Genomic DNA, 26,738 nt, shown 5'->3' on the forward strand with positions numbered 1-26,738 from the left:
ATTGTACGAGGTCCACAATTTTTGTTGTTTATGATTCTCTATAACAACTTGAGTATAACTAGGTTTGTAATGCAACTTGTGTATTACTAGGTTTATAATGCGAAGCATACAATCGAACATTTAATATTTGATTTCTTCGGTTTATGAAAGGTCACACGTACGGAAAGCAGGAAAGAGGTTTGGTATGTGAAAAATAGGAGATTGAAGAGGTGGTTAAAGAAGGGAATGATGTACATTATATGGTCTCGAGTCAAAAGAATCGACAATTCAAGCGAATTAACGACTTTATATGTGACAAATATTAAAATGGATGGTGATATTCATTCATATATTTGATAAATTCATAATTATCAATTAATTGATTGTACCGTATAAATACTTAATGCGTGATAAATCGTGAATTTATCAAAAACACACGTAGAAATATATGAAACAACTAATATATATATATATATATATATATATATATATATATATATATATATATATATATATATATATGGCAGGATCAATGGGAAAGTAACCAATCGGAAGGAAGCGGGGGAAGCAAATTTTTTTTTTGTTTGTTTTTTTTTTTGTAATTTTTTTTTCAGGCATCAAGATCACACGAAAATATGAACATTTAGAAAAGACACTTCGTGATGAATGTTATTATTTAGGCGGGAAAACGATCGACAAAAATAACATTCAAGATAATATTGTTCGTGAAGAATGTTAACGTTTTTTTTTCCATGTTTTGTGAAGTAAAATTTGTAAGATGATACAACCCGTTCATCTATTATTCATTATTGAAGGGGTATTTATAGATTACATATAAACCCTAATTATCTAATTAACCCTAATGGACCCAAGCCCACAAACGAACTTGGGCCGAACCTAATCCGTCTAACACTCCCCCGCAGTCCGAGCAGCGAAATCGCGAAAGCTCGGACTGGAAGAAAACGCTAATAATGAAAAAAAAACACTAACTAATAAACAATAATAACTTTTTTTTTCTTATTTGCCGCATCAAATAAACTGATATTCGTTGATAGAGTTGCAGATTTCTTGACGGCTTCTCCTTTTCCGTAGCGTTTTTTAGCCCGATTTAGAGTTTAAGGTTTAGGGTTTAGGGTTTGATGTTTTTAGTTTATTCCATAAACCCAAAACACCAAACCTCAAACCCTAAACCCTAAACTCTAAACTGTTCGTGTTAAAAACTCAATCTAAATCCTAAATCTAAACCCTAAACCCTAAATTTCTAAACCCTATAAACCCTTATATCTAAACCCTAATATCTAAAACCTTAACATACGCTCGAAAAACACGATAATTGTTATATATTAGTTCTTCGAGCTTTTTTCCGCCAAAATAAAAACATTTATCACAAAGTGTCTTTATTAAATGTTCATATTTTCATCCAATCTATAATGTTCGTGAACAAAGTTTTTTCAAAAAACGAAAAAAAAAAAAAAAAAACATGTAAGTAACTAGAGGGGGTGAATAGTTACTTAATACGTTTTTAACAATTTTTCGATTGATCACCAAATTCGATTTTACTTTGATCAACCAATTCAACTCAAGCTTGATGTGTGTGGTGTATATGTTCAAAATGATAAATGAAGTAATGTAAAGAACATAGACACAAGGATTTATAGTGGTTCGGGTGGATGTTAACTAATCCACCTTAATCCATTCCCCGATTACACTAATCGAGATTTGTTGCTTCACTAAACACTTTTCTCCAAACCCGGTGGAGATCCGATTTACAAGTCTTCAATCTTCTTTAGTAGACAACAAACCTAATCTTTCTATCCCTTCGAAAGATCAACTCTAACCTAGATCAACTTGTCTTCACCTTAGACAAGTATTAATCTCCAAATAAGATTAATCAACTTCCTAAGTCCCTTTAAGGAAGTAGATCACTAAGCTAGCCTATGGTTCCACTAATTGAAGTTACAAGACTTATACACTCTGCAATGATGATCCTAACACAATACTAGGACATACATTACATTAAGTAAACTCACAAGATAAATGAATTTGATTAGTAAGTTTACAACAACCCAATTCTATATCTATAAGATCATAGAATCTTCTCTTGCTTGATCACATTTGAGTAGTAATTGATGCACTTGTGATCACTGGAGATATGCCTTTTAAATGTGCAAGAGGGGCAGCTTCAAATGAACTCAAATGTTTGCCTTTTATAGTGAGATTCAAAAAATAGCCGTTGACACACGGTTCCCAGCACGGTCGACCGTGGTGCGACCGTGCGTGCTCCAGTCCAAAATTGGTATCCATTGTATAGCCGTTTGACTCAGATTTGAACACCACTTTTTGGCACCTTTACTCCTTCTAGCACCTGCAAAAGAAACCAAACACCCTATACAAGTACTATATGCATTAAGTGTGTGAGATTTAGTCTTATTGCATGAAAGTGACTAATCATTCCAAAAGTGGCAAACCCAACATTCTTGGAGAAGTGTCTTGATTGATATTTAGAGAAATTTCAGATTGGTCAAGACTTAGTTAGTCACTTTAATGCTCTTGGTTCAATTCTAAAGGCTAGTCACTATATCATTAACTTCCTAGTTCCAATTAATCTCAAGTCATGTTTTATTTGAGTTTAGTTAGGGATTAATTGAATAATATCTCTATAGGATAATCATGAAGTATGTAGAGACATTAAGGTTAAGTTATTATTGAACAAGCAATCATACTTAGTTACTTAGACTAGATCAAATAGACAATTAACTATTGTGAACCATTTTACACTTAATCTATTGGAGTAAGTTAGTTACTTAAATTTTAACTAATGAGCACATGGCAAACATATTAAGTTGACAAGTTTATGAGTATTAAGCATATTAGCAAGTAGCAAGTAATACTCACATAGTAAGAGATAGTTATTCTAAGATCAATCATATAGATACTTGTACAACTTATAATTTAAGCACTTAATAAGTATAATGTGCAATAAAACACATTTCATGATTAATGTGTAAGCACACATTAATATCCAACACATGCACAAGGGAAGAGCAATCTCTAGTTGAGACTTGGTGACCATCCTAAATGTATCAAAGTGTGTTTTAGGATTACAAGTCATTTCTAGTTTAATCTTGAGATCATTGTTCTTCATTTAGCCTTAAATAATCACTAAGTCCTTTTTAATAGCAATCATTGTTCTAGTGATATTTGGCTTGCGTGTGTTGATATTTGATGATCAAAATAAAAATATCTAGATAAGAATTAAGATCACAAGTTGTTGATTAACACTTATGTGTTATGCCTAATCTTGGTTAGCTTGTCATTAAGATGTCATTAGGCGTAATTAATCACAATTAGTGTTTTTATGACCAAGACTCAATTGAGTATGGAGAGAGCATCTATACTAAGTATGTTTAGAAAGGTTTCATGAATTATAGATGCCGGGAACTAGTCAAACTTTATTTGGTCAAAATTTGAGACAGAAGAAACTGTGGTCGCACTGCGGTTGACCGTGGTGGCGACCGTGCAACTTGTTTTCACAAAACTTCGTTGCAATTCAGTTTGGGGTTTCACGGTTGACTATGCGGTCAACCGTACCTTGACCGTGTGTTTGCCTGAACTTTTAATTTCATTCTTTAACCTATGTTTGACTTGGTCGTTTGCAAGATAAAGTGTGGATTAGTGACCTTGCGTGTTTTATGTTAAGATGTGAGTCATCACTTAAGTGTATGTGTGTGTGTCATCATCAAAACATATTCTTTGGTTAATTACACTTTGGTTAATCATACTTAAGTTTATTGTTTAGTGTATTAACCCACATTCAACCAACGTTCTCCCCCTTTTTGATGATTACAAACCATACAAGTGATGAGGGACATTTTGCTATAAATACGCAAGTGTTAACAATCACTTGTATCCATCTTTCTCCCCCTTTTGTCAAAGCAAAAAGGTTAGCTCCCCCTGGAACTAAGCTCGCCCTTAGAACAAAACTCCCCCTTAAATTGTGCACGTTGGAAAAACATATATATTAAAACACAACAAGCACACATTTTATTCAAATTAAGCACGAAACATAGTAATGCATATATGAAGATATGCATGAAAGACACAGTAGATCAATCCTAAGTTTGTTCTACATGGGATGAGATGTGCTCGGGTGAGATGAGCATTTTCCACGGACAAGATTGTTCAGAAAGCGTCGCAGGATCTTGTGAGTTCGACGATTCTGACGATGAAGGATGGACATTTGAGTGGAGGATAATAGTGCAATGAACTGATCATCTTCCATGCTGTCATCGGATCCCGTAACACTCCAAGCAGGTGTGTTTTCTCCTTCTGCTTCTTCGTTAAAAGGTCGAACCGAATCATAGTTGATTGGTATAGAGGTTAGACCAACAGGATGTACATCACGAATGCACAGTTGTGTGAAGAGCTTCGTTAAGTGTGCTCCATAGGGAAGACAGAGAGATTCATTGTACACCAATCCATTCATTCTTTTTGCCATGAATAGTGCCATGTTGACTTGAATTCGGTGTTGGAGACACCAGAGAAGTGAGGCTTCACAGGCATGAACGTTTGTGGACAGTATTTCTCCCTTGCAATAGATGTTTTGACTTATAACTTTGAGCCATAGGTCAAACTTAAGTGCGAGATGATTTGCCTTAAGACCATCACTTTGGATTTCAATGTGATTAATGGGTCTTTGACAAAAGGTGTTGATGATGTCACCTTTTGTGACAAATTTGAGAAGACAAAGGAGATATAGACTATACGAAAAGCATTCCACGCCTTCATAGGGAACATGCATGAATCTTCCAAAATCCTTGAGAGACATAGAAAACCCTTTGTCAAACAATCGAAATTTGATGGAATTTGGGGGAGTGAATTCATAGTTAGCGTAGAATTCACGAACAAGAGTGGAGTGAATGGGACCTTTTAAGGTTATGAATGAATCCCATTTGATGTAAGCAAAATTTTCAAGAAGCTCTTTTGAGAAGTGCTCAATAGTGACCATACAACCTTCGACAATTGGTCTAGTGCTAACCATTTGTCGGTTGCGATTGATCACATCTCGTTCTTCTTGAGAGTTAGGAAAGAGATTGTCAAAGGAGTCAGAAATTGAAGAAGACAAGTCAATCACAAAAGGATTGTTTGGGGAGTTGTTTGCTTGACTCATTTTGAGTTAGATAGTGTAGTGAGTTTTGCATCATAATCTACTCAATTTAAAGGGAAAAAGATGAACCTTCATTTAATCTTTCATTCCTTTTTAGAGTAATTGAATCTTTTGAGAATTTTGATCATATTCAAGTATGCTAGTTTATGAATGATACTTTAAGAACAGATTCAACTAGATTTGAGAGGATCAATGAGCATTATTTTTAAAGAGAGAGAAAGAACAAGTGTCAGACACATACATGGTCGAGATACGGTCGAGCGTGTACTTGACCGTGTGAGAACTGTTAGAAGCATAAGTTACTAAACTTGAATTAAACAGATCCTAATCAAGAAATATTCAAATAGTCACACATCAATTATTACAAACAGATTATTCAACTAACATCTTTAACTTTTCTCACTTCATTCAACTCCCAATTCTTACATCACTACTACTTCTACATGAGAAAGCCTTTTTCGCTTTCTTTAGTAGCCGGCTGATCTTGGATTGATACTTCTTTATCTTAGCTTGATTTAAGTAAATTCGTTCAGTTTTTGAATCACGATCTAAGACATAAAAAGGATCATTAGCTTCATCCGGAAACTGTTCTTCATCACTATCGGATATATCTTCCAAGTTGATTTGAGAGTTAGTCATGGCTTCATAAACCCTGTCAATCTCATCAGAGTCATCTTCATCATCACACCCCATCAATGTTAATGTATGACGATTAAATATTTGATAGGTTGGATTTATGCGGATGTCATCTGTTGCCTTTAATTTTACAAATAACTTGTAAGATGCATTCCATAAGGAAGAGCTCTTGTTGAGTCCTTTGGCACATTGCTCATTCGTATGGCCATAAAATATGCCATGTTTACTGGAACTTGCATTTCTAGGCACCAAAGAAGAGCCACCTGAGCAGCATGAATGTGTGAGCGATTTCCCATTCTACAGTACACATTGTAGTCGATCACTGTGTTCCATATTCGGAACTTCTTTCGTAGGTGTTTGCTCAACACTCCTCGATTGAGAATTTCTCCTTTTGGAGCATTGTCTTCACACAGTGTTCGAATAGCATCATCTTTATTGATGAAATCAGGAAGATAAGTCAGACTGTGTCTTGTGTCGAAGAACCTTTCTCTGGTTGCTGGAACATCTAGAAGTTTTCCAAAGTTTTGCAGTGTTACTGTAGTTCTTGAAGCTTTTAGCCTAAAGGTAACTGAACCGTTGGTAAAGACGAAGCAAGAGTAAAAGTCTCGAACGAGTGACGGATAAATTGGTCCATCTAGATCAAGAAATACATTCCAGTTTAAATCTGAGAAAGCTGCCACCATTTCAGGGAAATCTTTAGCTTCAATTCTCCTTCCTTCTGCTATTGCTCGATCTTTCACTCTTTCTCTGTTAAGTGTTGATTGGTGAGGGTGAAAGTTAGATGAGCTTCCTCCTTGATTTGCCATTTCCTGCGCATTGACACTTTTAATTAATTCAAAGTGCATAATTCAATTGTAGGCAACATGTTTTGCAAACTTTAATTATCATCAATACTTAGGTGTTTTGATGTTAATATTCTTCACATTTTCACTCTTCATTAGTGTCAATGAGTTTGCAACTAGATTAGGGTTTTTTCAAAGTTCATATGTGTTCTAGACTTTTGAATTCATCATCAACACATGTTTTGACATTCAACATTATTACACTCAATTTGCAACAATGTTATTCATATCATATGAACAATGCTTCTATGAAAATCTAATCTAGATGTATAATGAACCCTAGAATCGTTCAGTGTTAAATCAATGCATAGATACAAGATAATCATTACTACAATTGTTTTTCAAATTGTTCTTCAAGAGCAATTTCAATTGTTTGCATCAATTTAGGTTTTGATTCATTCTAGTTAGGGTTTCTTCATTACCCTAATTCATTATACAAACACAATTGAATGTTAGGAAAGCAAGGATTAATCATACCAAATGTAGGATTTGAATTTGAAGGAATGCGCGTTTTTCTTCGTGCGGTCGATCTCCTCAGCCGTGTGTAGGTGTGTGTGTTTTGAAGTAGGTTAAAAAGAAATAAGAGTGAGGGTTTAGTTTAAATTAAAACTGAATCAGACCACGCACGGTCGAAGCACGGTCGACCGTGGTGTTAGCCGTGTAGATATTTTTCCACGAACAGGGCAGGGGTCTGCTGAATTGTCCCGTTCATATTGATTATAAACGTTCCATATTAATTGATTTCGTTGCGAGGTTTTGACCTCTATATGAGACGTTTTTCAATGACTGCATTCATTTTTAAAACAACCATAACCTTTATTTTATCAATAAAGGTTTCAAAAGCATTACGTAGATTATCAAATAATGATAATCTAAAATATACTATTTACACACGACCATTACATAATGGTTTACAATAGAAATATATTACATCGACATATGTTTCTTGAATGCATTTTTTACATAATATCATACAAACATGGACTCCAAATCTTGTCCTTATTTTAGTATGCAACAGCGGAAGCTCTTAATATTCACCAGAGAATAAACATGCTTTAAACGTCAACAAAAATGTTGGTGAGTTATAGGTTTAACCTATATATATCAAATAATAATAGACCACAAAATTTCATATTTCAATATACATCCCATACATAGAGATAAAAATCATTCATATGGTGAACAACTGGTAACCGACATTAACAAGATGCATATATAAGAATATCTCCATCATTCCGGGACACCCTTCGGATATGATATAAATTTCGAAGTACTAAAGCATCCGGTACTTTGGATGGGGTTTGTTAGGCCCAATAGATCTATCTTTAGGATTCGCGTCAATTAGGGTGTCTATTCCCTAATTCTTAGATTACCAGACTTAATAAAAAGGGGCATATTCGATTTCGATAATTCAACCATAGAATGTAGTTTCACGTACTTGTGTCTATTTTGTAAATCATTTATAAAACATGCATGTATTCTCATCCCAAAAATATTAGATTTTAAAAGTGGGACTATAACTCACTTTCACAGATTTTTACTTCGTCGGGAAGTAAGACTTGGCCACTGGTCGATTCACGAACCTATAACAAATATGTACATATATATCAAAGTATATTCAAAATATATTTACAACACTTTTAATACATTTTGATGTTTTAAGTTTATTAAGTCAGCTGTCCTCGTTAGTAACCTACAACTAGTTGTCCAACGTTAGATGTACAGAAAAAAATTGATATATATTATCTTGAATCAATCCACGACCCAGTGTATACATGTCTCAGGCTAGATCACAAATCAAAGTATATATATTTTTGGAATCAACCTCAACCCTGTATAGCTAACTCCCACATTACAGTATATAGAGTGTCTATGGTTGTTCCAAATAATATATACACATGGGTCGATATGATATGTCAAAACATTTGCATACGTGTCTATGGTATCCCAAGATTACATAATATATTAGAATACATGTATAATACAATATAAGTTAGCTAGGATATGATTAATATAGATTTGTTACCAATTTTCACGTTGCTACAACATGAAAAATTATCCAATCTTGTTTTACCCATAACTTCTTCATTTTAAATCCGTTTTGAGTGAATCAAATTGCTATGGTTTCATATTGAACTATATTTTATGAATCTAAATAGAAAAAGTATAGGTTTATAGTTGGAAATATAAGTTACAAGTCGTTTTTGTAAAGGTAGTCATTTCAGTCGAAAGAACGACGTCTAGATGAACATTTTAGAAAACATACTTCCACTTTGAGTTTAACCATGATTTTTGGATATAGTTTCATGTTCATAAGAAAAAAAAATTTCCCAGAAGAACAACTTTTAAATCAAAGTTTATCATAGTTTTTAATTAACTAACCCAAAACAGCCCGCGGTGTTACTACGACGGCGTAAATCCGGTTTTACGGTGTTTTTCGTGTTTCCAGGTTTTAAATCATTAAGTTAGCATATCATATAGATATAGAACATGTGTTTAGTTGATTTTAAAATTCAAGTTAGAAGGATTAACTTTTGTTTGCGAACAAGTTTAGAATTAACTAAACTATGTTCTAGTGATTACAAGTTTAAACCTTCGAATAAGATAGCTTTATATGTATGAATCGAATGATGTTATGAACATCATTACTACCTCAAGTTTTCTGGATAAAGCTACTGGAAATGAGAAAAATGGATCTAGCTTCAAAGGATCCTTGGATGGCTTGAAAGTTCTTGAAGCAGAATCATGACACGAAAACAGTTCAAGTAAGATTTTCACTCGAAATAAGAATGTTATAGTTATAGAAATTGAATCAAATTTTGAATATGAGTATTACCTTGTATTAGAAAGATATCTTACTGTAAATAAGAAAGATTTCTTGAGGTTGGATGATCACTCTACAAGATTGGAAGTAAGCTATCAAACTTGGAAGTATTCTTGATTTTATGAAACTAGAACTTGTAGAATTTATGAAGAACACTTAGAACTTGAAGATAGAACTTGAGAGAGATCAATTAGATGAAGAAAATTGAAGAATGAAAGTGTTTGTAGGTATTTTTGGTCGTTGGTGTATGGATTAGATATAAAGGATATGTAATTTTATTTTCATGTAAATAAGTCATGAATGATTACTCATATTTTTGTAATTTTATGAGATATTTCATGCTAGTTGCCAAATGATAGTTCCCACATGTGTTAGGTGACTCACATGGGCTGCTAAGAGCTGATCATTGGAGTGTATATACCAATAGTACATACATCTAAAAGCTGTGTATTGTACGAGTACGAATACGGGTGCATACGAGTATAATTGTTGATGAAACTGAACGAGGATGTAATTGTAAGCATTTTTGTTAAGTAGAAGTATTTTGATAAGTGTCTTGAAGTCTTTCAAAAGTGTATGAATACTTATTAAAACACTACATGTATATACATTTTAACTGAGTCGTTAAGTCATCGTTAGTCGTTACATGTAAGTGTTGTTTTGAAACCTTTAGGTTAACGATCTTGTTAAATGTTGTTAACCCAATGTTTATAATATCAAATGAGATTTTAAATTATTATATTATCATGATATTATGATGTACGAATATCTCTTAATATGATATATATACATTAAATGTCGTTACAACGATAATCGTTACATATATGTCTCGTTTCAAAATCAATAAGTTAGTAGTCTTGTTTTTACATATGTAGTTCATTATTAATATACTTAATGATATGTTTACTTATCATAATATCATGTTAACTATATATATAACCATATATATGTCATCATATAGTTTTTACAAGTTTTAACGTTCGTGAATCACCGGTCAACTTGGGTGGTCAATTGTCTATATGAAACCTATTTCAATTAATCAAGTCTTAACAAGTTTGATTGCTTAATATGTTGGAAACACTTAATCATGTAAATAACAATTTCATTTAATATATATATAAATATAAACATGGAAAAGTTCGGGTCACTACATCTGCGGTCGAGTACACGGTCAGCCGTTGTGCTGCCGTGGATCCTTCTGATCACTCGTTTCTTCACTTCTTCTTTCTTCAAGCATGTTTTGATGATTCTTAGGTTCTATAGAATACTTGAGGACAAGTTTTCTTTTCCTAACATTGAGTGATTACATCCTTCCGATGTTTAATCATCAATGACACGTAATATACTATATCTATACGTATATATATATATATATATATATATATATATATATATATATATATATATATATATATATATATATATATATATATATATATATATATATATATATATGTTCAATCACACATAGTATACACAAAATGCATCAACCTAGTATTTAGCATGCAATACATGTTTTCACATAAACACACAATCCTAAGGCAAGTATCCTTCCTACACTTAATCTTTTAAAATCATTTTTCAAAAACAATTTGCATTTATAAGAAAAACCTTTCTTTTATACAAAGTCTTTTGAGAAGATTATTCTCATTAGCATTTTGATCATTGATTTTGATTGATTTTAAGGTTACCCAATCCTTGACTTATCCCTACCATGGAATTGCTAGCTTGGTCCATTTTCCCCATATTTTCAATTTTCCTAATAATAGATAATGGACTTTGATTACAAGATTTGTGTTTGTTAGAGTCGTGGCATACATTAATTTCATGTTTTCCTCTTGACAAATCAAGTTTTCTTTTCAAAGTGTTATTTTCATCAATTAGAGCTTTGTTAAGTTGTGTAACTTTGTGTAATTCTTTCTTAAAAGTTTTACTTTGTCACGACTACGATCATACACAAATTTAATAGCCTTGTAATCATCTAACAATTCTTCATAATTAGAAGGATAGAATACATGTACCTCATTACAATCCATATTGGAGACATCATCTTCTTTGAACGGAGATTCAACCTCTTCTTCACTTTGACCATCTTGATCCATGTCATTCCAAGATCTCATGAGGCAAAAGTCTTCATTTTCATTCAGCCTTTTTGCTCGAAAATCACCAATCCTTTCAAGGCCCTTCTATAATCCTTTACTCTTTAAACTCTTAGAGTTTAAATCTTCTTGAGAACATAGTGAGTCCCAACATTCTTTTGCATTTTCACATGAGATTATCCTTAATCTTTCTTCACTAGGAAGAATTTCATGAAGTAGTGAAATTGCATCAAATTGTTTCAAAACATCATAGTTTTGAAAAGTTGGCTTCACTAGTCTTGAACTAGCTTGTGGTACAAAGTCTCCTACTTTGATTATTCTCCACAAGTAGTAATCCTTAGATTTGAGGTAAGACTCAAATCTTAATTTCCACACATCAATATTCATCTTCTCAAAGATTGGTGCTTCTTTCACCAATTCTTCCAAGTATCCCATCGTTTGAGTTGATCCGAGAATCGTTGACTCAAGTTTTTGCACGAAACGAATTGTGACGCTTTTGCGATCGTTTATAGCGCAATGATTTGAGCAACCGCTCTGATACCAATTGTAAGTAACTAGAGGAGGGGTGAATAGTTACTTAATACATTTTTAACAATTTTTCGATTGATCACCAAATTCGATTTTACTTTGATCAACCAATTCAACTCAAGCTTGATGTGTGTGGTGTATATGTTCAAAATGATAAATGAAGTAATGTAAAGAACATAGACACAAGGATTTATAGTGGTTCGGGTGGATGTTAACTAATCCACCTTAATCCACTCCCCGATTACACTAATCGGGATTTGTTGCTTCACTAAGCACTTTTCTCCAAACTCGGTGGAGATCCGATTTACAAGTCTTCAATCTTCTTTAGTAGACAACAAACCTAATCTTTCTATCCCTTTGAAAGATCAACTCTAACCTAGATCAACTTGTCTTCACCTTGGACAAGTATTAATCTCCAAATAAAATTAATCAACTTCCTAAGTCCCTTTAAGGAAGTAGATCACTAAGCTAGCCTATGCTTCCACTAATTGAAGTTACAAGACTTATACACTCTGCAATGATGATCCTAACACAATACTAGGACATACATTACATTAAGTAAACTCACAAGATAAATGAATTTGATTAGTAAGTTTACAACAACCCAATTCTATATCTATAAGATCATAGAATCTTCTCTTGCTTGATCACATTTGAGTAGTAATTGATGCACTTATGATCACTGGAGATATGCCTTTTAAATGTGCAAGAGGGGCAGCTTCAAATGAACTCAAATGTTTGCCTTTTATAGTGAGATTCAAAAAATAGCCGTTGACACACGGTTCCCAGCACGGTCGACCGTGGTGCGACCGTGCGTGCTCCAGTCCAAAATTGGTATCCGTTGTATAGCCATTTGACTCAGATTTGAACACCACTTTTTGGCACCTTTACTCCTTCTAGCACCTGCAAAAGAAACCAAACACCCTATACAACTACTATATGCATTAAGTGTGTGAGATTTGGTCTTATTGCATGAAAGTGACTAATCATTCCAAAAGTGGCAAACCCAACATTCTTGGAGAAGTTTCTTGATTGATATTTAGGGAAATTTCAGATTGGTCAAGACTTAGTTAGTCACTTTAATGCTCTTGGTTCAATTCTAAGGGCTAGTCACTATATCATTAACTTCCTAGTTCCAATTAATCTCAAGTCATGTTTTATTTGAGTTTAGTTATGGATTAATTGAATAATGTCTCTATAGGATAATCATGAAGTATGTAGAGACATTAAGGTTAAGTTATTATTGAACAAGCAATCATACTTAGTTACTTAGACTAGATCAAATAGACAATTAACTATTGTGAACCGTTTTACACTTAATCTATTGGAGTAAGTTAGTTACTTAAATTCTAACTAATGAGCACATGGCAAACATATTAAGTTGACAAGTTTATGAGTATTAAGCATATTAGCAAGTAGCAAGTAATACTCACATAGCAAGAGATAGTTATTCTAAGATCAATCATATAGATACTTGTATAACTTATAATTTAAGCACTTAATAAGTATAATGTGCAATATAACACATTTCATGATTAATGTGTAAGCACACATTAATATCCAACACATGCACAAGGGAAGAGCAATTTCTAGTTGGGACTTGGTGACCGTCCTAAATGTATCTAAGTGTGTTTTAGGATTACAAGTCATTTCTAGTTTAACCTTGAGATCATTGTTCTTCATTTAGCCTTAATTAATCACTAAGTCCTTTTTAATAGCAATCATTGTTCTAGTGATATTTGGCTTGGGTGTGTTGATATTTGATGATCAAAATAAAAATATCTAGATAAGAATTAAGATCACAAGTTATTGATTAACACTTATGTGTTATGCCTAATCTTGGTTAGCTTGTCATTAAGATGTCATTAGGCGTAATTAATCACAATTAGTGTTTTTATGACCAAGACTCAATTGAGTATGGAGAGAGCATCTATCCTAAGTATGTTTAGAAAGGTTTCATGAATTATAGATGCCGGGAACTAGTCAAACTTTATTTGGTCAAAATTTGAGACAGAAGAAACTGCGGTCGCACTGCGGTTGACCGTGGTGGCGACCGTGCAACTTGTTTTCACAAAACTTCTTTGCAATTCAGTTTGGGGTTTCACGGTTGACTATGCGGTCGACCGTACCTCGACCGTGTGTTTGCCTAAACTTTTAATTTCATTCTTTAACCTATGTTTGACTTGGTCGTTTGCAAGATAAATTATGGATTAGTGACCTTGCGTGTTTTATGTTAAGATGTCAGTCATCACTTATGTGTATGTGTGTGTGTCATCATCAAAACATATTATTTGGTTAATTACACTTTGATTAATCATACTTAAGTTTGTCGTTTAGTGTATTAACCCACATTCAACCAACAAAATATTTTGCTTCCCCCCGCTTCCCCCCAATTGGTTACTTCCCTCTTGATCCTACCAATATATATATATATATATATATATATATATATATATATATATATATATATATATATATATATGTATGTATGTATGCGAGAGATCAAGGGATAAACACTCTTTTGGACATAAGGGATAAACAAAATTGTTATTTTGTATATCTTTAAAATTAGAGTTTACATTTTAAATTTTTTAATTTCTGAGATTAGTATTTATTGTTTACATTCAGAAAAAAATATACTTTTTATTTTTATTTTTACAGAAGGTTAATATACATCAGATGTATCTTAACAACTAACATGCATCTGATTTATTTTAACTCGGAAGGTTAACATACATCAGATCAGATGTATGTTAACGAGCTGGTTAAAAAATAAAAGTTTTTTTAATTTTTTTTTTCATAATCTACTCAATGAATGTTAAACTCATATTTTTTTTTCCTTTCTAAATATGATTTCTAATTTTTAAAATATATAAAAGTCAAATTTGTTTATCCTTTATCCCCATAAGGGATACTTAGCTCTGGATCTTATATATATATATATATATATATATATATATATATATATATATATATATATATATATATATATATATATATATATATATATATATATATATATATATATATATATATATAAACAATAAAGGAATTCAGAGAGAACCAATAGAACCCACAGATTGAGCTCAATATGCACACATATTAAGATTGAGTTCAATCTGTACATATGTGATGACCCGGAAATTTCTGACCAAATTTAAACTTAATCTTTATTTGGTTTCGACATGATAAGCAAAGTCTGTAAAGTTGATTATCAGAATTTTGAATTGAGTACATGGATTCATTTATACCTTTGACCATTCCCGACAATTCACGAACCACTAATTGTAAATAGATATGTATATATTTTGAAATATAATTTATTATATAATTGTTAGAAACTAATTATGTAAAATAAAATAATTATTATTTAAAAACATATCTATATATATAAATAAAGTATATTGAATAAGTATAAAAAATTTTGAATTCATTTTTAATCATCAGTAGCACTCAAATGTCATTCGATGGATATTAAGCAAGTTATAAACGAACTTATGTGATTTTAAAATAAATGGTAATCCGAAAATGAGCTATATAAATTTTAGGCTTATTAAAAATGTATTTAGGAACTATTTGTTGAATTTTAAAACTTTTTATATTTTACTTGGGGTTGGGAGTGAATAATTAATGAAATTTTTATTTAATAATTAATAATCAAATTTTATACCATAATGACCAAAATAAATAAATATAGTTAATTTAAAAATATGGGATTTTTTTGAGGACTTTTATTCGTCACTAATTAACCAATGGGGTACGATATAATATCCCGTGAAAACTGTCGGCAAGATATTTAAATGAGAATGCACGTTTCCATTTGATCTATTAAATATTATTATAATTATATTCTTATTAATTATTATTAATATTATAATTATTAATAATTCATATAGCTGTAATTATATATGTATACATATATGGGAGAAGATAGAAACACCACACCCATCACTCACCATCTCCACACTTCAACTCATCGTCACCACCACCGGATATCATCACCAACCGCTGCCACCTAAGATCAAGCACACCGCCACCTTCATATCTCACCATCTCACACTCTCTCTTCTCTCTCTCTCTTATTATGTTACTGTTTCGAAGCACCATTAAACACCCATATCATCACCGTCGCTCGCCATTTTGGTTAACCATCGAACACCCTCAACCACCATGTCCAACCGTAACCACTATCACCGCCTGCAACGAAACCCACATGTTTTCTTGCTAATTTTCGTTGATCACTAAACCACCATCTTCAACGGAACCACCACCATTCCACCGTCACTGTTAAACCACCTCGAAACCCACTGGTGCAGCTTAAATAATCACTAAACCCATTTGTTAATTTGGTCGAGCCTAGATACTACTACAACTCGTTCTTTCCTGCTACTCTTCTGTTTTGATCATAAACCAAAACTAAGAACCATCTTTTATTAAACATCATCGAACACCATTCACTCTGTTTCCTTGTTCTTCTATTCAAACCAATAAAACCATCGAATATCTGTTCTTGCTTGTTGTTATACCTATTACTGTTATGCTACTGCTAAACAAAGAAGATGAAAAAGATTAATGAAGATGAACTGTACGCGTATCGCGTAATTATCCAAAAGATTACGCGGATCGTGTAAGCTCCTACTGCTACAGTAACAATGGCCACAACATTACGCGTTTTGCGTGAGATTCTACGAGGTTCACGTAAGCTTGATCGTCAAACCCATTTTGTTCTGCTACTGTACCCTTTCTGTTTTCTAGTTTGTTTGAACGATGGAAGAAAGATGAGGATAATATAGGAAGAAGATGTTTTAGTAAGAAAATGATGATAGATATATTATACGATGATGAGTCTGTGATGATTATAATCGTGATTCATGGGAGTAATAAAAGTGATAACCTCACGATGATGATGATGATCGTGTTCTACGATGATTATGATGGGAGGAAATAATACTTGATGATGATGTCGAAGATGAGAACGATGATGATCTGAGGATCGAGCAGTCGCCTGCTGCTGTATGCTTCCCCTTTTATTTATTTTTATTTTTATCGATTGAACCCAAGAAACATGATTGGCGATACAGTTATGATAACCTAATTAATTTGGGTTTGATCAACTCTTACTTGGGTTATCGAAATTGGGCTGCCAATTGTGAGTTGTTTGGGTTATGTTGTTGAGTTTTTAAATGTTGGGCCATGATCTAAAGGATTTGTCTGTTGGGCCGAATAAACAAGTTGTGTTTAAATTAAACATTGGGCTGAGACTCAGTTTAAAGAAATTAAGTGTAGAAGATAATTCAGAAAAGTAACGACTAGAGGAGTGGTTTAAGGGGTGTGAGGGGTAGCGAGAGGTCTCGGGTTCGATTCTTGTCTGGGGCATTTCTTTTTAGAAAAATTTTCAAAGGGTATTGATAATGCTAAAAACGAACATATATTTCATAGCATTATTCCTCAAGAAAGACAAGCTTTTAGTTGCAATTGTCCTATTTACAAGTGATATTCGGTTAAATAATAAAAGGTGAAGACAAAAGATAGATTCGACGAATTGAAGACGCAAACGACCAAAAAGCTCAAAAGTACAAAATACAATCAAAGAGGTTCCAATTATTGATAAGAAACGTCTCAGAATTATAAGAGTACAAGATTCAAAACGCAAAGTACAAGATATTAAATTGTACGCAAGGACGTTCGAAAATCCAGAACCGGGACCAGAGTCAACTCTCAACGCTCGACGCAACGGACTGAAAATTACAAGTTAACTATGTATATAAATATAATATAATATATAATTAATTATATAAATTATATATATATTATATTTATATATTAAAACCGTCGGCAGACTAGGATCCAAACTTGTGTGAGCTGGAAACCACTGCTCTGCACTCGCGGAGCCTATAAAGGCAAAAACCTCCGCACTCGCAGAGGTCTGAACAGTAAACGTGGGCCTATAAAAGGCCGAGCATTCAGCCGAATTTTACACATCTTTTTCTTTCCATCCTACGTAAACTTATATATATATTTATATTTTAATTTTAAATCCTAATAATAAGGGTATGTTAGCGAATGTTCTAAGGGTGTAAGTTAAAATTCTGTCCGTGTAACGCTACGCTATTTTTAATCATTGTAAGTTATGTTCAACCTTTTTTTAATGTCTCGTAGCTAAGTTATTATTATGCTTATTTAAAACGAAGTAATCATGATGTTGGGCTAATTTCTAAAATTGGGTAATTGGGCTTTGTACCATAATTGGGGTTTGGACAAAAGAACGACACTTGTGGAAATTAGACTATGGGCTATTAATGGGCTTTATATTTGTTTAACTAAATGATAGTTTGTTAATTTTAATATAAAGATTTACAATTGGACGTCCCTATAAATAACCATATACACTCGATCGGACACGATGGGCGGGGTATTTATATGTACGAATAATCGTTCATTTAACCGGACACGGGAATGGATTAATAGTCTATGGAATTATTAAAACAGGGGTAAAATTATGTACAAGGACACTTGGCATAATTGATAACAAAGTATTAAAACCTTGGGTTACACGCAGTCGATAACCTGGTGTAATTATTAAACAAAGTAATAAAACCTTGTTACAGTTTAAGTCCCCAATTAGTTGGAATATTTAACTTCGGGTATAAGGATAATTTGACGAGGACACTCGCACTTTATATTTATGACTGATGGACTGTTATGGACAAAAACCAGACGGACATATTAAATAATCCAGGACAAAGGACAATTAACCCATGGGCATAAAACTAAAATCAACACATCAAACATCATGATTACGAAAGTTTAAATAAGCATAATTATTTTATTTTATATTTAATTTCCTTTATTTTATATTTAATTGCACTTCTAATTATCGCACTTTTATTTATTGTTATTGTATTTAATTGCAATTTTAATTATCGTACTTTTTAATTATCGCAAGTTTATTTTATCGCAATTTTATTTATCGCAATTTCATTATCGTTATTTACTTTACGCTTTAAATTAAGTCTTGTATTTATTTTTAATATTTTACATTAGGTTTTAACTGCGACTAAAGTTTTAAAAATCGACAAACCGGTCATTAAACGGTAAAAACCCCCTTTATAATAATAATATTACTTATATATATATTTGTATTTTTATAAATTAAAACTAATATAGCGTTAAGCTTTGTTTAAAAGATTCCCTGTGGACGAACCGGACTTACTAAAAACTACACTACTGTACGATTAGGTACACTGCCTATAAGTGTTGTAGCAAGGTTTAGGTATATCCATTCTATAAATAAATAAATATCTTGTGTAAAATTGTATCATATTTAATAGTTTTTCCTAGTAAAATATAAAGCTATTTCATATACACCTCGCAGAACATCGAGTATTTTTGGCGCAGCTGCCGGGGAACTTAAATGCCGAAAACGCAACGCTAATGATATAAAAAATAATAATATAATTTTGTAAAAGTTTTTATTAAGTCCTTCGTATAAAAATATAAGTTTTAAAAATAGAAAAATATAAAAATACAAAAAGAGTTTGTTAAAAAAAACATATAAATTTAAAAAGTATTTTTATTTTTGAGTTTAAATATAAGTATTTTATTGTTTTATAGAAATATTTATTTATATATATATATATATTTTATATTTTAGAAAAACAGAAAAAAAAAATAAAAATAAAAAACTGAACCTGTGCAAAAGCGACCCCTTTCTCAGCTGATATTTAACCCTCCGCGACTCGCGGAGGTTTTGAACCGGGACCAACCGCACTCGCGGAGGTCCACTGACAGGCTAGGGTTTGACTCTGCAAACTGTAATAATTACGAAGTATTATTAATTATTACTATTAAACCTAATTAGGTTATTAATTATTTATTATTTAGTTTAGTTTTAATTATTTAATTTGTATTTTTAAGTTTTAATTAATTTTATAAATATATAAAAATTAATACTTTTATAAAATAAATAATATAAAAATAATATTTTTATAAAAATTGTACTTTTTACAACTTTTAGTATATTTTTATATTTTGTCTCTTTTCATTTATTTTAAGCGTAATTTTTGTATTTTTCGCTCATTTTTACTTTTAAGATATAGTTTTTACCATAGTTATTTTTATTTCTAGATTTTTAGGCTTTGCCGTAAAATCCCTTAAGTACTTTTTCTTTAGACTAAGATTTAGGTGCTTTAGAATTTTGCGACGTTTTTTTTTGTTTTTAGTACCTTTTTAAGTTATTGCCATTTGGGATATAGTATTTCTTTTAAGCTTTAATATTTTTAGACGCAACTTTTAATTTTTTAGTTTTTAGTTCCTTTTTAAGTTTTAACGCGCTACTTTCTTATTTTTATTTTTCGACGCCTTTTACCTATGTATCAATTATCACTCCAATTAGTAATCTCAATTTGCAATTTTAATTTTAAGTTAGTGATAATAATAAGGTTGGGTTAGTCGAGTGTTTTAAAGTTTTATAAGTCACTCTTTTTCTTTCTTATTTCTCGACATTTTAGTTTTAGGACATAGATTTTTATTCTATTTCTTCTCTAAGTTTCTTAAAATTAAGAAAATTTATTTTAAGTGGTTAAATTGATAGACATCAAAATTTTCCGGTTCGTAGTAATAGTTGGATTTGTACGTGGACCGGGTTATTGGAGCCAAACAGTACTCAATTATATTGAGACCAAACGAATCCTGCCCCTCTGCTGCATCTTTTGGCTATTCGAAACGTGGGCAAAATCAGAAAAGTCTATTAATTGGATAACTTATATAATTTTTATTTCCTTTTAAAAACTAATAGGATATTCAGTGAATGCACCGAGCAAGACGTTCACCACCTTTTATACGTTCACCACCTGTAACTCGATCAAGACATCTAGCTAATATTGTCGCCGTTGATTTTTCTTTATAATCATCATCCAGTCAACCAAGTACTCCAATTCAAATTTCCGATAATCCATTTTTTTGAACCCAACCTCACAATTGAGAATCCGGAGAATATTCAGGGACGATTCATAGATCCTGAACCATTAATTTTTCCTCCGGAACCACCAATCATTCAAACAGAGATTGTTGAGGAACGAACCATTAAATCAGAATCCTCTAGTGATTCAGATTCAACAAATTCAATCATGGAGAATCTGGAACCTTTAAGTATGGAAGACCGAATGAGAGCTAAACGCACTGGCCAAGGTCACGCAATTACTCATCCAGGCATTAATGCGCCAGATTATGAAATCAAAGGACAAATTCTAGACATGGTGACTAATCAATACCAATTTAGTGGTGCGCCGAAGGAAGATCCAAATGAACATCTTCGTACCTTTAATAGGATCTGCACACTATTTAAAATCCAAGAAGTTGAGGATGAACAGATATATCTCATGTTATTTCTCTGGACTTTAAAGGGAGAAGCCAAAGATTGGTTGGAATCGTTACCTGAAGGGGCGATTGATACATGGGACGTTTTAGTTGAAAATTTTCTTAAACAATTCTTTCCGGCATCTAAAGCCGTGAGACTTCAAGGAGAAATTGTTACGTTCACACAGAAACCAAATGAAACTCTATATGAGGCATGGACAAGATTTGGAAAGTTATTAAGAGGATGTCCGCAACATGGTTTAGACACCTGTCAAATAGTACAAATATTTTACCAAGGATGCGACATCACTACAAGGAAAGACATCGATATAGCAGCTGGTGGTTCTATTATGAAGAAAACAGAAACTGATGCTTACAAAATTATTGATAACACTGCTTCCCACTCACATGAGTGGCACCAAGAAAAAGATATCGTTAGATCATCTAAAGCAGCTAGAGCCGATTCTAGCCATGACTTAGATTCCATTTCTGCAAAGATAGATGCTGTCGAGAGACGAATGGAAAAGATGACTAAGGATATACACTCAATACGAATTAGTTGTGAGCAGTGTGGAGGACCACATTTGATAAAAGATTGTCTCGGTATTGAACTAACAATGGAACAAAGAGAGAATGTTTCATACATAAACCAAAGGCCTGGAAATAATTATCAAAATAATTATCAACCGCCAAGACCAATTTACAATCAAAACCAGAATTATAACTGAAATGTTCCATACAACAATCAACAAGGTCCTAGCAATCAACAAGTATCTAATAATACTTACAATCAGCAAAGACCTAATTTTCAAAACAAACCACCACAAACCGATGATAAAAATCCGAATTTAGAAGATATGATGACGAAGCTAGTTGAAACTCAAACGCAGTTTTTCACATCTCAGAAACAAACTAATGAACAAAATGCTCAAGCATTTAGAAATCAACAAGCTTCTATTCAAAATTTGGAACAAGAAGTAAGTAACCTAGCAAGGTTAATAGGAGAAAGAAAACCGGGAAGTCAACCTAGTGATACAAATGCTAACCCCCGGAATGAAACAGCTAAAGCTATTACCACAAGAAGTGGTATTACACTTAAACCACCTGAAAAACCTGAAATTTCTGATGAAGCTATTCCTACTCCACAAGAACCACAACCTGAACAAGATAAGGAAAAATAACCGGTAGTTGAAAAGGTTAATGAAGATAACACAGTTAAAGCTAAACCTTATGTTAAACCATACCAACCACCACTTCCTTACCCGAGTAAAATGAAGAAAGAGAAACTTGAAGCCGAGCAATCCAAATTCTTGGATATGTTTAAACAGATAAATGTAAATCTTCCTTTCATTGATGTAACTCTCGGCTGTTACTATGAATGCTAATTGTTCAGCAGTGCTGTTGAATAAGATACCAGAAAAATTATCTGATCCAGGAAGTTTCATAATTCCATGTTTTCTGGATAGTCTTAGTTCAATAGAAGCATTGGCAGACTTAGGTGCTAGTATAAATTTAATGCCGTATTCACTATACACTAAACTAGACCTTGGAGAATTGAAACCAACAAGAATAAGCATACAACTAGCCGATCGATCAATAAAATATCCTAGAGGGATAATGGAAAACATGCTAGTTAAAGTTGGTACTTTAGTATTTCCAGTAGATTTTGTTGTTCTGGACATGGAAGAAGATTCTCAAGTTCCTCTGATATTAGGAAGACCATTCTTAAACACGGATAAAGCAATGATAGACGTGTTTCGTAAGAAACTGACCCTAAGTATAGAGGACGAGAGTGTTACCTTTTCAGTTGATAGAGCTATGCAACAACCACAATCTGCAGATGATACATGTTATTATATTCAAACTATAGATTCACATGCAGAATTGTTAGAAGAATTTCCAGAATTACAAGGAACAGGAGAATGTTCATTAGGAGAAGGAACTGAACCAATTGATGAAACTGAAATGTTAGCTACACTAATAGCTAATGGATATGAACCAACAACAGAAGAAATTCAAATGCTAAAAGAAGAAGACAGATATCGATATAAATCATCGATAGAAGAACCACCAACATTAGAGTTAAAGCCATTTCCAAACCATTTGGAATACGCTTATTTACATGGTGAATCTGAATTACCTGTAATAATATCGTCTTCTCTTACTAAAAATGAGAAATCACAACTCATTTCTGTGTTAAAAGCTCATAAACCAGCCATTGCATGGAAGATTCATGATATTAAAGGAATAAGTCCTTCGTATTGCACAAATAAAATCCTTATGGAAGAAGGTAATAAAACGTATGTGCAACGCCAATGAAGACTAAATCCTAATATGAAAGATGTTGTTAAGAAAGAAATTATTAAACTACTTGATGCAGGTTTAATTTATCCAATTTCTGATAGTCCATGGGTAAGCCCAGTTCAATGCGTGCCTAAGAAGGGTGGCATGACTGTCATTACAAATGAGAAAAATGAGCTTATTCCTACTAGGACTGTAACAGGATGGCGTGTATGTATTGATTATAGAAAATTAAATGACGCCACCAGAAAAGATCACTTTCCCTTACCTTTTATTGATCAAATGTTGGAAAGATTAGCCAGAAATAGTTACTATTGTTTTCTTGATGGTTTTTCCGGATATTTTCAAATTCCAATAGCACCTGAAGACGAAGAGAAAACCACATTCACGTGCCCTTATGGTACTTTTGCTTACAAACGCATGCCATTTGGACTTTGCAACGCCCCTGCAACCTTTCAAAGGTGCATGATGGCAATTTTTCACGACATGATAGAAGAATGCATGGAAGTTTTCATGGATGACTTTTCAGTCTTCGGTGATACATTTGAATCATGTTTAGTTAATCTGGAACGAATGCTTATTAGATGCGAACAATCAAATCTGGTACTTAATTGGGAGAAATGCCATTTCATGGTTAAAGAAGGCATCGTTCTTGGACATAAAATTTCAAAGGAAGGAATTAAAGTGGATAGAGCTAAAGTAGATGTAATTGCTAAACTTCCACATCCCACCAATGTTAGAGGAGTTAGAAGTTTTCTAGGGCATGCCGGTTTTTACCGACGTTTTATAAAAGATTTTTCTAAAATTGCCACTCTTATGAATAAACTCCTAGAAAAGGATGCTCCATTCATCTTTTCAGATGAATGCATTAAATCTTTTAATATTCTTAAAGAAAAACTCACTAATGCGCCGATCATGATAACACCAAATTGGAATTTACCGTTTGAACTAATGTTCGATGCACGTGATTTTGCAATGGGAGCCGTTTTAGGACAAAGGATTGAAAAATGATTTCAACCTATATATTATGCTAGTAAGACATTACAAGGAGCACAAACAAATTACACAACTACTGAAAAAGAACTCCTTGCTATTGTCTTTGCTTTTGACAAATTTCGATCATATCTCGTTCTAGCTAAAACGGTGGTCTATACCGACCATTCTGCTCTTAGATACCTATTTTCAAAACAAGATGCTAAACCAAGATTAATCCGTTGGATCTTACTATTACAAGAGTTTGATATTGAAATCCGAGATAAAAATGGAGCAGAAAATATCGCAGCCGATCATCTTTCTCGTCTTGAAAATCCTGAATTAGAAGTTCTAAATGAATCGGCCATACAAGACAACTTTCCTGATGAATATCTATTGAAGATAGATTATAATGAAATACCATGGTTTGCAGACTATGCAAACTACTTAGTATGTGGATTCCTTGAAAAGGGATTATCGTACCAAAAACGAAAAAAATTCATTAGTGATATAAAACACTATTTCTGGGAAGATCCACATTTATTTAAAAGTTGTCCCGATGGAATAATACGCCGATGTGTATTAGGAGATGAAGCTAGTAAAATCTTAAACCATTGTCACGCAGGACCAACAGGAGGGCATTATGGGCCTCAACTCACAGCAAGAAAAGTTTACGATGCTGGATTCTATTGGCCTACAATTTACAAAGACGCACACCTTCTTTGCAAATCCTGTGATGCTTGTCAAAGGGCCGGAAAAGTAAGTCAACGTGATGAAATGCCACAAAATGTCATTCAAGTATGCGAAGTATTTGACATTTGGGGTATTGACTTTATGGGTCCATTTCTAAAATCTCATAATAATTTATACATTCTCGTAGCCATTGATTATGTATCTAAATGGGCGGAAGCACAAGCACTCCCAACTAACGATGCACGAGTTGTAGTCAACTTTTTAAAAAGTCTTTTTGCAAGGTTTGGAACACCGAAAGCTTTAATAAGTGATCGGGGAACTCATTTTTATAATAATCAACTTGAGAAAGTTCTTAAAAGATATGGAGTAACTCATAAAATCTCCACTGCTTATCATCCACAAACAAGTGGACAAGTTGAAAATACCAACCGAGCTTTAAAACGTATTCTAGAGAAAACCGTAGGATCAAATCCGAAGGAATGGTCCATTAAATTGGAGGATGCACTCTGGGCTTTTAGAATAGCCTACAAAACTCCAATTGGAACCACACCTTTCAAACTCATTTACGGAAAAGCATGTCATCTTCCAGAAGAAATTGAACACAAAGCATTTTGGGCTTTGAAGACATGTAATCTTGATTTACATGAAGCCGGACGTCTACGGTTAAGTCAACTAAACGAATTAGAAGAATTAAGACAAGAAGCATACGAAAATTCGTTAATCTATAAGGAAAGAACGAGGAAACATCATGATAAAAGAATCAGAAGTTCAAAAGAATTTAAAGAAGGAGATAGAGTTCTTCTTTTTAATTCACGATTCAAGCTATTTCCTGGAAAATTGAAATCAAGATGGTCTGGACCATTCATAGTCAAAAGAGTTTTCCCATACGGAACAGTAGAATTAATAAATTCAAATGGGATTGAATTTAAAGTTAATGGTCACAGAGTTAAACATTACATAGATAGTCCAATGGAAGTTGACAACGAAGTTAATCACAATTTCGATACCACAGCTAACTAAGTGTGGGGAGAATCAAGTCTTTAAAGGATAATATATATTTCTGTTAGAGTTAGATTTTCTGTTTTCGTGTAGTTCTCGAAAATGGAACCCGAATGGTCTTTCCCTAGCAGACCCTAAAGAACTAGTCTTCTCTCCCCATTCTGAATTTTTATTTTTTTAGGTTTTTACGAAATGAAGACTTCCTGTGAACTAAACCATGGTCTAATGCTACACGCTTTGATCACTAAACGTAATAATGACACACTTCCGAGTGAACTGGTATCAGTAATCAGAGAAAAATTGGACGGAGTAAGAAAAGAATCCAGATACGAAGATAATAA

The sequence above is a fragment of the Rutidosis leptorrhynchoides genome, chromosome 7 (assembly GCF_046630445.1).
Source record: "Rutidosis leptorrhynchoides isolate AG116_Rl617_1_P2 chromosome 7, CSIRO_AGI_Rlap_v1, whole genome shotgun sequence".
Taxonomy (NCBI): domain Eukaryota; kingdom Viridiplantae; phylum Streptophyta; class Magnoliopsida; order Asterales; family Asteraceae; genus Rutidosis; species Rutidosis leptorrhynchoides.